The sequence below is a fragment of the Pempheris klunzingeri genome, chromosome 15 (genome assembly GCF_042242105.1).
Source record: "Pempheris klunzingeri isolate RE-2024b chromosome 15, fPemKlu1.hap1, whole genome shotgun sequence".
NCBI lineage: Eukaryota > Metazoa > Chordata > Actinopteri > Acropomatiformes > Pempheridae > Pempheris > Pempheris klunzingeri.
The window spans coordinates 23,007,457-23,020,012 of record NC_092026.1 but is presented as its reverse complement, the minus strand read 5'-3'; positions in this window follow the sequence as shown (position 1 = coordinate 23,020,012).

Here is a 12,556-nt window from a genome sequence, read left to right as displayed (position 1 = left end):
TAATTAATTTTCTGTTTATCAACAAATTGTTTAATTGAAAAAGTATTTCAGTTCTATTCTGGTTTCTTGTGTGTCCAAAGAGGTGAACAGGAGACTTGTGAATGTATTTTAATTTGTGAATGTTTTTCATGCCTCCAGCTCAAACCCGTCAGGGGCCTGAACAGAAATGAGTGTGTACAGGGAAAGGATAGGGAAAGATTTAATAATATGAACGGGTATTTTCCAAAAATATAACTCACACATTATCTCACTCACACACACACACATAAGTGCACTAATGCATATGCCAATACTCTGTGCAGTTGATCAAGTCTTGGGCACGTTTCCCGTCACAATTTTCCCCATCCTACCTGCTCTTTACTTCCACCCTTTGCCTCTACCTACATATAATCCACACTAAATCTCTTCAACTGTTCTTAAAAAAAGAAATCTGCATTTGCACCTCGCAGAATGGAAGATAATTTAACACTGCTGCGAGTCCCATAATGTGGCAGTGCCGTTATTGAGTTTTCTGGAGTTGATTAACTTAATTATCAACAGAGCGGGGCACTAAAAAGCCCACCAGTCAATCCAATCAAATCAAATCCTATTCACACCGTCTACCTTTGAACAGTCTCACAGCTCGGGTGCCTAACCTAACCAACTAGGTGATTGATGGGTGTGAGGCGCGTTGAATGGCCTCTTTAAGGCAAATGTACAGAGGTGAACCCATTAGCCGGTTGATTAAGCAAGCAGGAGCACGTTTTTAAGCAGATTTAATAGAAGAAAGCGTCAGCTCCCTAATTTAAGGCCACGCTGAGCTGAGGCATAGAGCCAAATGAATGGACTGATTGGTCGCTGCTGAAGTGAACTAGTTGAAGCGTTTTTGAATGGACAGTTTCTGGTTAGAAAGACTGCAGTAGCTAGTTAGGATGAAGTGAGCGTAAGAAAAAAAGTTGCTAAGAGTTATTCAATATTTACATTCATACTTTGTTGTAAAGAGTTTGAAGCTGAGAAATGTGGCTCATGTTACAGGAGTTTCCTCTCAAATGCCTCTGAAAACTAAAAAATCATAAGTAACATAAGCACTAAACAAACAACATTATTTAAAAAAAGGCATTATTTTAAACATAAAGTATTATTTAGCATCAGTGACTGGTGCATGAGACACCCTGCCCGCTTCAAACCAGTGAGAAGAGCACAGAAGAAAATACAGAAATCTCTCATGTAAAATAAACGAAACTGTTGGATGAGATGAGTTAGATGAGGAGACCATTATCACTCTCATGTCTGTGCGGTGAATATGAAGCAACAGCTTATCTTAGCTTATCTTAGCATAAAGGCTGGAAACAAAGGGAAGACAGTTAGCCTGGTGCTAACTACAACACACAACTTGTCATAAAACCACAACTGGTTGTTTTTATATTTAATTTGTACACATTTTACAGGAGGTTATGTGTGAGACTTTCTCATTTTCTCATTTAACTCTTACCAAAAAAAAAAACCAAATGAGTATATTTTTATAAAAGGTGTTTTGATTTTGCAAGCAGGTGTAAAAGTGAAACCTAGTGGTCTCTCAATGTTAAAGCTAAAAAAAGACGTTGTAGTTTTAAACAATCTTCTCCAAAGGCTCAGTATCATAGCAGGGAAAAGCGGCTGTGGACCAGAAAGAAACTGCAAGCTGCTTTTGAAAGTATCTGTGACTGTTTTGAATTTCAAGGCTGATGCAAACTTGCTTATGGACACAAGACATCAGCTCCACTAATGGTCTGTGGTCTTCTAGAAAGTCTGTAAACTTGTCACACTTGTATTAGCAGCTGACAGCATCAAATGGTCACTGAGCAACCGCTGAACTTCTGCTGAAAATAACCGCAGGCTGCAGCCGGCAGAAAAATACAAAAGCACTAGAGGCAATCTATGGTCTGTGAAGGCTTCATAAGCTTTCAGTCTGTCTCTCTCTCTCCACATGTAGGCTATCACCTCAGATTAACACCCCAGGGATGCTCAAACATTACTTTGTCAATTGCCCTCAATTACATGTTTTTAATGAAAAAAGTCACAAGAAAATGTTATGTTTAGTGAGTGCTTAGCGTGGAAAAAAGGAGACTTCAAAGATGACTCTTTTATAATATTCATGAGACTCTAAGATCCTCAAAGCCTTTCAAGAAGAACATGTGGCATAACTGCTGGCATAACGCTGGTGGAAGCGTCCCAGGCCAGAAAACACTCACACTGAATTCAAAGCAGCCTGAAAGGCAAGACAGGAGGAGAGAGCTGAGTTTGGATTCATCTTGGCATGCTCAGTGCACCAGGAATTAATGCTAAATAACATTTCCATGCATCAGTGTAGCTGCGAACGCATCCTAACTCATCACTGGCATGTTTTTTTTTCCACGCATAGACGTTTTGTTTGTTTCTTGAAAGTCTTTTCTTATAGCGGAGAAGTGAGTTCTTGACAGTGATGTTTTTTTCTACAGCATCCTCCTGTGTTGCAGAGGTTCCAAGTGTAAGTATTTCATGGATCCTCTTTGGTCCTTTCACAGCGACTGTCAGGGGCTTCAGAGTCTGAATTCTCCGGAGATAAAGAAGCGAGGAACTGGTGAAAGTAATCATTTTAGCACTTCCTCTCTCCCTGATCTCTCCTCACTGACTCACGCTCACGTCTGAGGAGAAAAGATGAAAACTCCTCATCCAATATGACAAATACATATGGGATGAGAAGGATGCATTCAGGCCACACTCACTCTCCGCTGCTTGACTGTTGCATTGCAGCATTTTATCTTTAGTGAGTTGACAGTGTACAGCCAAAAGCATCTAACCTCAACTGTCGTCACCAGAGGAAAGTTTAATTTGCAGACGTCTTCATAGCCGGCCTGCAGAGACATCGACATATCACCTCCTGCCTTATCAGGTTCAGGACACGGACATCTCTCGAGCCAAGTCTCAACTTTTAGCGCCTTCCTGGAAAAAATATGTCTGCATAAGAGAATGAAATATGGGTCTATAATAAACCATTTTCCCCCTTTTGCCTCAGTCTTTTGAATGACAGCCAAACGCATTACAAGGGAATAAATGTGGACTGAAATCTAATTACATTTTTATACAGTCTAAATTTACGAAGTACGCTGCAGTGCAGGTGTGGGTTTATTTTCTGTCTTTCTGCTGTTTTGTGAGAACATTTGCAGCATATAACATGAGGATTTATCAAAATACTGCTGCGAATAATTAAAAAGCTAAAAATAGTGCTCAATGACAGAACCACTGACAGATTTTATAGCAAGAGTAATAATTGTAGATGACCTGACTGCTACAATTTTCCCATTATCACTTGTGGACAAAAGAGAAACCATCATTATTACAAATGCCAAGCTTCCACAAAGACAAAATAATATGCTTTATCAAAAAAAATCAAATTAAATTTGCATGACGAATAGAGACACAAACTGCATGATGGCTAAAAGGTATTTAATCAAAGAACATAATGAATTAAACTCAGACTAATGGTAAAAGCCAGCCATAAAAAAGAGCATTGTTCAGATTTCTGAGAGTTAACACGAGGTGGTTGTGTAATAACAACGCTGGGCTGGCACCAATGTCCTTTTTAATAACACTCTCTCGCCCTTGTTCATTTTTTTCCCTGCTCCCTTGCAGCCATAAATTACTCAGCTAATGCCCCAACAGGAGCAGCTATTGCTGAATCATTCAAAGACCTCAATTAGCAATTAAGAGCTTAATGAATAGAGGTCCTTGCTGGGCCATTCTGCTCCCAGCCCAGAGGAGCCCAGTGGAATCTAATCTCTCCTGCAGGACTTGTACAGTAAATACCAGCTAACGGTGCAGAGAAGATAGAGAATAGCCTGTTACTGGCCACATATAACGAGCAACTTGCCTTGCAGTTTTGTGCCCTGTTTACTACGTGTTCCTTGGATTTCTTTGAAACAGTTCTGCTGTGGATCTTAACGAGGAAGGATGACTGTCAAGCACTATTCTTGTTTTTTTTTTCCTCCATTCCTACACCCCATTACCTTCTGCATAATACCTGTCTTGAGTTTGAATTGAAGAAGGGGAGAGGAAAATGGCAACAAAAGGAGAGAGATAAAGAAGCAGAGAGGGAAATAAAAGGGGGTGAGATGGAAGGAGGGAATGAGAGAACTTCGAAAAAAAAGGGGGGGGGGGGCATTTGCAATGCCAATCATCTTCAAGGAGCTTAGAACTGGGCCTCGGACCAGAATATCAAAGATGGAAAATGCATGCGTACATCATGCGGTAGGTAGGTTGTGCTAGCTTATAAATTATTACTATGACTATCCTTTTATATTACCTTCCTATCAGCCTTTTATCATTTATATATTTTTCACACCTTTAATGAACTGACTTCTTGAACTGTGAGGCTATGCTTCACCGTGTGAGAGCCCACAGGTATGCGGCTGTGCAGAGCTCCTGTATAGAAAATACATTGCAATTTCCATCAGCTTTATCTCTCCTCTTCCCCCCACTGCGCGAATTTATGGAAGCGCTCTGAAGCGTGACAACTGAGGGCAAACGATCGCGTGCCTAAAATGAGTTGTACCATAATCTGATTTGAGCAACCTATAGCCTCGACCGGCGATGACAGCGGGGAGATAAAAGCGCAATGTGACCTATACAGGGAGATGGGATGAAGCCATATCTCTGTAAGACATTTTATCGTGCATCTCGCAATAATAGCAGGGCTGATTATCTCCTTAATCAGGGCATTTGTGGGCGCTTTCATTACATGTCACAAACCTGATCTTTGAGGGCAGCTTTGGACAGCTTACAACTGTTTTGCTCTGTTTGCTCTTTTGCACAGTTATGAATGTGATACACAGATCAGGGCGACTTTGATGGCAAGCAGCTCCTTAGATGTGGCTTGGTTGATTCCTCAGGGACGCATTGTTTCAAGGGAACCTTTTAACCCCGTTTGTCTTTTTACCAGCAGCCTTTGCCAACTAGTTTGCTTCAGAAACCCTCTGTTGCATCACCGCGTATCATGCTGCTGCCTTCTGAGTGTATTTTCTTATTTTACTTGGAGACATTCCTGCTCTCACACTGTGGAAAACACTCCACACGAAGGATTGCTCCTGCATCAATATGTGTATTTGAAAGAAAGAGGGAACAGTCTCCACCTACTGTTGTAGCAGGGAGTCCACAGTTCTGCCTGAGGGCATATGAACATATGCTACGCTTTCTCATATCTCTTGGCACGGATGCATTTCTCCATTTTCTTAATTCTCCTCTTGTGTGACTGCCAAATATAGCATCCGCTGTACCAGGCTAAAGTAACTGGGTCACTAGAGCTGTGAGTAATTAGCTGATTTCTGCTTTATGGCACCAGAAGACTGTAGGGTGTTGTGATGATTTAGGACAGACCTAACAGCGAGGATCAGAGGTCAAAGGTGAAAGTGGAACACATGTATGAAGCCGAGCTGGTATGACACTGAGTTTCCTCAATGCTAATACTAAAAACAACATGACTAAGAACTGATTTTAATTCCATTTCAGGGATAATTTGCAATTTAAATGGGAAAAAAAGGGCCTCTGCCATTAAACATTACAAGCTGGTAATGTTTTCAGTTTACTGGATAAGGAGCAGATTTTTAGACTCAAGTGAAACCATGTTACATCAAAACTGGTAAAACAGTAAATAATGTTCATCTTCATGAATGCAAATACACACCTGGGAAAGATCCAGCAAAAAGAAGAAAACACTAAGGCAGGCGTTGGTTTTCTGTGTCTGTGATCCACTGGCTGCCTAGTTTCTATATTTGTTCACAAGCATTTCACAACAGGTACACCTGACAACATAATGCAATAATAAACCGTTCCCATAGTATGTGGTGGGCTTCATTTGTTAAGCTCAGAGTGTCTACCGTTTGTTGGGGCTGTGTCAGAGAGGTGTTCATTCAAATCTGGGGCCATATGTTTGTTTGTGGTTGGCAAAGCGACACAAATATTTGTTGTATGTAAATCAAAGGTCTGTCCTTATGAGACTTACTCCAGTTTAAAAAGATTCAGTTAAAGGATAAGGCTGCTGAAAGCCTGTGGTTTTCTAAGACTAACTAAGTCCCTAACCCAGCTGGGCACTGCCGTTTTTAGCAAACAGGAGTAAACAGTGGGGACTATTTTCAGCTGGGGATTAATACTGATAATACTAATACTGAGATGTGTCATGTGCAGTCGGCCTATCGTAGCTGGTAGTTCATTGGTTAAAGACACAGCAAATACACTAAAGATCACACACCAATTTATAATCCTATTTGTGTCGTTATTTAACCCTTTGCTCAAATCCTGTTTCTCTTAAATGAGATGAAATGTCTGTGGCCTTGAGAAATCAGCTGCAACGCTTTGGCTACACAGACAACAATGTTAATAAGACAGTGCCTGGGATTTGTAGTCTATAAGAAAAACACAGGACATCCAACAAAGGTATCCTTTAAGGAACTCTGTAAGAGACAGTATTATTGTTTTGTTTAACTAAGTGAAAGCTCTTTTTTAGCCTGTTGAATGGTTCCCTTTTGTAACTGGCACACCTGACAACACAATTCAGTATTCATGTAACAATAGCAGCATTCATTGAGCTCATGGTGACTACTGTGCATAGTTTGTGCTCCTGTTATTTTCTTGAAAACAGCATAAAGCCTTTGTAGACCTATACATCTACAACACAAGGTGTATTCCAGCTTTGCTTTGAAAAAGATTAAATTAAGCCTTTTTGACAAATTTCAAATATACAGGGCCTCGTTCTGAGGAGGTATTATCATTTTGTTTCTTATCTAGGGTGCAACCTCTTCTTTAGCCTTTTGAATGGAGGGTGCAGAGCTCGAAATAGCTCAGAATAAGACGTGTGCGGTGGAGAGGGCAGGGGTTAGTGAGTAGAGACACTCCAGACTTCCAGGCAAGAATCAGCTCGCTCCAGCTGCCAGAGTAATAAAGTGCTGGCAGCTGTCCATGGTGCTGAAATCAACCGCTATCTTTCTGAATGGAGAATAAAAGGAGCTGGCCGTTGTAGCATCAGTGAGATACTGATGCTGCTGGGCTAATGGCACGTCTCACAACAGAACAGAGCATCAGGTGCATGCATATACCGTGGCTGCTGTTTATCCAAACTGCTGCTTTTCAATGGCTGGAAAGGCAGTAGTGAAAAATGTGTTGAGTATGACTAATGCAGGCGTGGAACATGCAGATGCAGATCCGAGAATAGGAGGTCTAATAGGCAGCAGTGGGTATTGCCACATGCATAATGTAACATAGAGCTATGTGAAGTGGATATCATACATGTGAGTAGAGAAACTCGCTCTTTTTCTTTCACGTGAGCTTTTTTTATATTTGTCTGACTCCCTCATCTGTTTTTCTCTTCGGTTATCTTTCACATGCAGGGATATACAAAGCGACGGAGAGACGCAGCTCCCCTAATCTGTTCTCTGACCTATAGTCTGAAGGCTGGAGCAGCTCTAAAATGTGTTTTCATCTGTATCTAGCAGAAGATGGACTCTGTGGTGCGTGGCTTTGAGGCAGCCCACACCGTACACCTGCTAAGGGTCAATGATCATCCCGGCCCACGGGTGCAGAAACGTAAAGACAGGCCTCGACTGAGCAGAGACGGATTACTGACCGGTCCAGAAATGCCTGGCTAAACTTTATTCCTTCCTTCCTCCACTCTGGGCTCATAGTGATTCAGTGCATGCGTATATAGGCTGGCTATTCCACAGCCAGCCTCCCACCTCATCCCTGGTGAGAGATAAGTATTGTTTGCGTAGCAGCACATTTCATGCTCGGCTTCCCCCACCTGTTCCCTGACCTGCGAAGTCTGAGGGCTGGAATAGCTGTCAAACGCTTTCACCCATATCTTTCCCAAATGATTGAAAGGAGGTTTTTGTCTTGAAAGCATAAAAACGAACTTTGGTGAAGGATTTTACAGAGGTGATAACGAAAAGGGCAATGTCACTCTTTTTTGTCTTTTAATTGCAGGAGATTTCGTGTGTTTTTTAATTTGTTGCCTGCAGGTTTGTGGGTGAGTTCTGGCTCCATGTCAAGGTCAAACTATTAATCAAATCTATCAGCCCCGATTTGCATAATGAACTGCTGCGAAATTTGCCTGGGCCTTAAAGACCCCCCTCCAACCCTCTTGTCCCTCCTCCCCCCCCCGGCCTTGTCTCCATTGACTCATTCAGCCAGTCTCCAAGTTTCCAAGCGTCTCTGAGTGATGTCTGAGTGAGTCGCCCGGTTATCATTCCTAAACGCAACGAGGTTTGTGTGTGCAGCAGGAGAAACAGGGTGGAGGAGCACAGCTGTGTCTGGTTCAATTGGCAGGAATTTGTTTTGTTTTGCACAGCAGTGATTTGCATTCATTAGACTTGTTTGAATTTTGTCAGATTGTTGCCACTGAAAGGCAACTTTGAAGGGCAAAAATCATGCACTCTGTGACTTCTTACATCACTTTTCATTAGTCCTCCAAAAAAACAGGAATATGGATTTAAGGTGTAAAATATCTTTAATTGTGACATGCTGTTTCTGCTGAGATTTGAAGACACATCTGCATTATTTAAAATATCTGAAACTACTTGGCTTTTCAATACAGATCCAGCTCTGTCCGAGATTGAAAAACAAAAAGTTCCCATTCGCACGTTAAGGCTGCATAAAGAAGCACAAAGAAAATGCCGAGGCAAACTCTAGCAAAGTCCCATTTCTCACCTATTAGAAAAGCAAAATCCTCAAGGATGAAAATCAAAACTGTTATTTTTGCGCCCTCGGAGACGAACAGGCTCCAACACCAGAGAAACACTGCAAGATCAGAGAAAAGCACCAAAACCAAAACCACACCAAAACAAGCCATGATGAAGGAGGAAAAAAAAGGCTGAAAATAAGCAAAAGGTTGGGATTATAACAAGTGAGCTCGCTGCTTGGGGAAGAGAAGAGGAAGAGAGAGAGGAGGAAAAAAAAAAAATATATCAAGAGCGTCCGCAAGCACGTAGGGCTATTTCTCAGTGGATGTCGCCGGAGCAACAATACTCAGCATCCAAGATTTAAATCATTGCATGCAGAAGAAAACATTTTCCCCATGTCGCAACACCAAGACAAGAAAGGAAGAAAAAGAGGATAAAAATATGGCAGTTGAAAATGTACTCACCGAGCGGGAGTAAAAGGTTTCAATTAAAAAGAAATTGGGCGTATAGCGGTGGAGGACTGGTGGTGTGCAGGCTTGTATAAACCGAGGCTCTGCGTCCCCTTTTGCGCTCTCTATCGCTGCCGGTGGCTGAGTCATGTGACTGAGAGACTGAGAGTTTTTGAATCAGTCTGAGCTTTTTCTCTTGTAGCTACACGCGGAGGCATTCAGTGCTGTAATGGATAGGATCTTTTCTGGTAATGCCATTGATTTTTCTGCACAGCGCTATTCGAGTTTCTCAAACTGGGGTCCGGGTGCTGCACGGTGTCACCGACACTGGGTCCCTGTAGAGGGAAAGTAGGATTTATTTTTGCTATTACGTGCACAGACCTGCAGTCTGATCATTGCAAACATGCAGATGTAGACGATTATCCAGCTCTATTTGAAGTAATATCCTGCAGGTCATTCAGCAGACGCCTCCTCAGATGACTTCCCATCACCTATGCACTCTTAGTGACAGTTTAACATGAAATGATTTGGGGGATTCTGAATGTGAAAAAGTTTAACAGGACGACAAAACAGAAAATCTATGCTACACAAAATTGTCAGGATTAAAACCAATAATTACCTCTAATCACTGTATTCTGTATCTTATGATTTAAGATGAAAATATCCCCTTTTTGATTTAACTGATTATGTCCCACAGAGCAAAAAATAGTTTCTCTGTGGCTTCCAAAACCATTTTCAAATCACTGTTTAAAAATAAGTAGGTTTTATGCTGTGACAGCACTATGGTTAGTATCTGTTGAGGCACGCTAACAACTTCGTAAAGTTCAGGGAAACATTGTGGTTGTTGTTATAATTAGCACTTGCAATAGATTGACCCACAGGAAGTAGGATGTGGGTATAAAGCCTGAAGTCCCTCCCCTTCTCCCCCACCGTGGGACCTAATGTTAAAAAACATACGTACACAGAGAAAAGTCTTTTTTTTTTATCCCGTTTTATTACATGTTTGTCATTTTTAAAGATAATTTTCAAAACAGTCTCAATTTGCCATAAAACTAGAAAAACAACACCCTTAAGTTGCACAAGTGGAGTCAAGAAGTCGCTAAAGCTACGATGTCTGTGTGTTTGGTATCGGGATGCAGTCACAGGAGCAGGCAGAGGGGTCAGACTCCACACACAACGACCCCAGCAGGCAACACTGCTAACCACTGGCCCAGTGGCAAACAGCATATGTGTAATTTATGGCACAATTCAAACAGGTTCAGAACATTATTTGTCTCTTGTCGTCGACTACGGCACGTTTTTTTCAGAATAACTGGAAGAGACGAGACTTTGCCTCTCTGTTAGCGGACCATGCCAGTCGCCACTCTCCTCCACATCGTTGTGTGAAACAAAAGCAACCTTTACAGATAAAAGAGACCAACGTAACTTGATAATGTTCTTAAACCGATATGACAGAAGCTCCTGTGAAGTGGAAAGGATCGGTACATTGATACGGTGATGTATGCTGCCGCTGAGTGCCAAGTCAACCTCGACTCACGATGGTCGTGTCAGAGAACCAATCAACACCAGTGTCTTGTGAGAATCTTGTGAGACAGAGTCTGGGTGCTGGGTCTAAGGTGTGCTCACAAGTTGTTGTTGTTGTGCAGTGATTAAATCATCTTAAATCAGGCTTCACCACCAGGGCACAGAGGAAGAAGTAACGTTTGTCTTTGTTAGCAGTAAAAACTGTATCACAGACGCTCATGATAGTTTTAAAGAAATGCAACCAAGCCGGAGCGTTTCCCCCCCTTACCAGAACGATCACGGGTCATGGACAGACCTTTATCCAGAAACAAAGTGTAGAGACCGGCCTGGCTATGTGAGACGAGCTTAGAAAGACATCTTAGTGTTCCTTAAGATTACTGGAGCTTTGTTGTCATGGTTATCATAATGAAGACACCACATGTCAGTTACTGGACAGAGATAAAGTCTGATGATGGTAGACATTGTTTTGCTTTTAAAGGGGCTGTAAGTCATGAAAAGTTGCATTAAAAGGTGGTTCAAATGAAGCTACAACAATTGGTTAGCTTAGCTTAACTTAGCATAAAGACTGGAAACTAGGCCTGGCTCTGTCCAATAGTGACAACATTAAACTGCCGGCACCTCCCAAAATGTCAGACTAACCCTTTACAGGATAATTGCAGTTTAGTTCAAACATTGGGGTTGTTTTTTTTCCCCCATTATTGCCATAGCAGCTACACCACAACGACGTCCAGTGGGGCAAGAAATAAAAGTAGTCAGACGATCAGACAAGTTATGGTAAAGCCAACAGTTTAGCCATATTATCTGAATTATTTACGTGAGCACACATGAATCCCTGGTAACAATCCCTCATTGCACAGAAAAAGTACAACAGGTCAAAGCTGAAGCAGAGAGGCGGTCTATATACTCCCTTCTCCAAAGAAGTTGGAGGGTTTGTTTGAAACTTGTCTGATCATGTTACTGCTTATATCCTTCAAGAAATAACATGATCAGAGTAACAAAAATGATGGACATAACTGCAAAAATGTGTAATAAACCCTGACTATCCTTTATGTCACCACCACATTTATAACATAAAGGAGAAAATCTTGCCATAATTAAGTCAATCAGTATTCTTCATTTTATTGCTTCTTGCTCATTGCCTTATTTACATAAATTTAGTCTCTTGCACTAATTATCATCATTGCTGAAGGCTGTTGTAGCCCAGTGACTGAAAAAGGTCTCCATATATCATCAGCCTCACAACTCCAACGTCTCAGTGCTCTGTCATTAAAAACTACTTAAAGGCTTAATCAACTGAGTTTCTATTGAGCCTTATGAGAATATTGATCATCAATGAGGATGTCGACACTCGGGGCAGTTCTTAACAGAGTTTACAGCTGAGTTAATGTTGGGCGGTGAGTTCACATACAGCCCATACATCCGTAATGACTGAGCGTGTTCCAAAGCATTAAGGTAACGCCGGGACATTAAAGGTGCAATGTATTTCTAGTCTGGAAAACTTCGACTCCAGCCTGGCTTGTCATCATGTTTCATTTGATCCCGCTCTCTAAGGTTGACAGCTCCAGGGTTCCTACCCATTCTTGACGGAAACGCGAGTGGTCATGCTGTCAGGGAGGAACAGAAGTCTTTGCTGTTGCTGCAGCGTCTGCCGGGCATATGAGCAGAGGGTCTGTATGGATCAATGACTTCTCAAGGGGTTGATGGACACAGACAGACAGATGCAAAGCCAGCGCGCTTCCTACCAGGCCTCTTTGTTTTCTTTTTGCAAGGGTGAGTTGCTTGATAGATTTTGGCAAGCATCACGGGAGAAGCATCTATCAGGCATGTTTTTGTGCTCTTGTGAGTTTATGAGGTGTGATTTGGAATCATATTACAATCTCACCATGTGTTAAATCGCTGTTGTTTATTGCTGTTACAGAC